Here is a 2,168-nt window from a genome sequence, read left to right as displayed (position 1 = left end):
CTTGAAGGAGGCTTTGGAAACCATGAAAATGCAGTGTGCTTTTCGCAATAAAACATGAAGCTGTGCATTCCATTTCCAACTTGTCTCCAACATCTATACTATGTCTTTAACAAACAAGGTTTAAAATATATTTCTGTTATGGCTGTCACTTCTGATATCATAATTTGCAACTTCTGTCTCAGGGGAGTAGTTTACATAAGGCAGGTAAAAACATTAAAACAACATGACAGTTAAGTTTATGAGTTTTTGTTTTCAACCAGATGCTTTAAAATAACGTCTACCAGGAAATTCTATTAATAGCAGAATTGATTTTGTGTATTGTTATAAACTTAGTATTTTGAATGAAGAATTATGTTTACTTAAATATTATGCAGGGTTTTTTGTTTGTAGCAAACTTGAATGCAATTGTCCTAGTAAAACCCACCTCCAGAGAGTGGGCGCCAGGTTCTGGGGGCAGTGGAGTGTATCCTGCCCTGTGTCCTTACTCCTCTTTTGTGCCCTGAAACTGGTAAATACCAACAAGATTCTTTTTTTTTCTATCTGCGGAAACCGTGAAACATATACTCTTTTACCCCTCTACCTCTCAAAGCCCTAGCATCAGAAGTCTCTCAGTCCACAAAGTCGTGAAACTTACTCTGTCCTTATGCTACGAAGTCCGCCAAAAAACCCTTTCTGTTTAATGAAACAGGGAGCCACAGCCAGTGGTTCGAGGCAAGGGTGGTCACACAATGAAACAAGTCACCCCTTTCTATCCCGTTTGTATTATTTGGATATTTATCTCAATTCCTGAGAGTAGACCTGGTATTTGAGTCGATCACCTGACTGGAAGTAGTTCTGCTGCCAGCTTGTTTTTCGAGGCAGCAAATCAGTTGCATCAAATTGGTCAATTGTGACCTATTTCTATTTTTCTTGCTGGCTCTTTATTCTATTTCTTGTGGTGCTTCTCGGATGGAAGCTGCTCAGCCATTTTACCTTGATAAAAACAGGTTGTGTGCGTGTGCATGTGCGTGTGTGTATGTGTGTGTGTGTGTGTGTGTGAGAGAGAGAGAGAGAGAGAGAGAGAGAGAAATTTACTCCAAAAAGCACTGTCAGAAGGAAAAAGTGGTCCACTGCCTGAAGGTGTGATATATTCAGTAAGAGCCAAGTTATAAAGTTGGAAGGAGAGAAGGGAGCACTTAGACATTTAAATGGCCAAGTTAAACACAAGACACAATTAGGATATCTGGACCCTCAGGTGTTCATAAACCCGTACCAGGGGCCTCTAGAGAGACATGGTGGGAACCGGGGAGAGAGAGAGCCCCCAAAGTGCCTTGTTTAACTTGGCCGTCACAGTAGCTAACCCTTTGTTACTTGGCACATTTTGAAGTTATCACACTTAATGACTGACCTTTTTCCTTTTTCCCATCTACCTTCTTTTGTACTTATGCTTTTTTTTAAGAAAAAGAAGTAATTTATTAAAAATATAATGAAGTGGCAAAAATGTAGCCCTCACTCTAAAGTAGAAATGTAAACGATAGACTTTGAATGAAAAGTCAATGGATTTTAAGTCTCATAACCTTTTGAAAGTCAGAAAACCTATCTATTAGGCTGTATTCTCCAGTGGGAAGGCTCTCAAAATTGTAGGTGTTAAAACAACCATCTCAGGGAGCTTGGACTAACCCCTAAGCTGAATGGAAATGTTCAGCTCTCCAGTCCTTATTTAAGCACATCTCCCCCTGTTTTTCAAAGATAAAATACATTTTCTTATTAGGCAGACAGGTAACATTTATACGACAAAAAATCGTGATCCTCTTTCAGTTTTGGTTCTGGAAATCATGCCATAGTAAGAAAAACAAATCCCTGGATTGTATGTGAAAAGACAGTGGCATTAAGACAGTAAAATAGTTTGCTTTTAATTAAAACGTGCACTATGGCTTTCCCCTTAAAATTATTATTAGATAAGTTAAGCATGACTTTTTTTAATAACTAGATTTTAACCGAAGGTGGGTTTTAGAAAATATTAAGAAGATCCTTATGTATCTCTATCTATATATTCTTTTTCGTGATTGTGAGGGCAAAACGCTCCACTAATCATGCGACAGCCAGCCATGCATGCTCTTACTTTTGGATTTGGAGGCTAAAAAGCCTGACTATTGGAAACACTGTTCACTTGTTCTTATGTTCATCTA

This window comes from Crocuta crocuta, unplaced genomic scaffold, assembly GCF_008692635.1.
Source record: "Crocuta crocuta isolate KB4526 unplaced genomic scaffold, BGI_CrCroc_1.0 scaffold26, whole genome shotgun sequence".
Lineage (NCBI taxonomy): Eukaryota > Metazoa > Chordata > Mammalia > Carnivora > Hyaenidae > Crocuta > Crocuta crocuta.
This window is presented reverse-complemented; position numbering follows the sequence as displayed.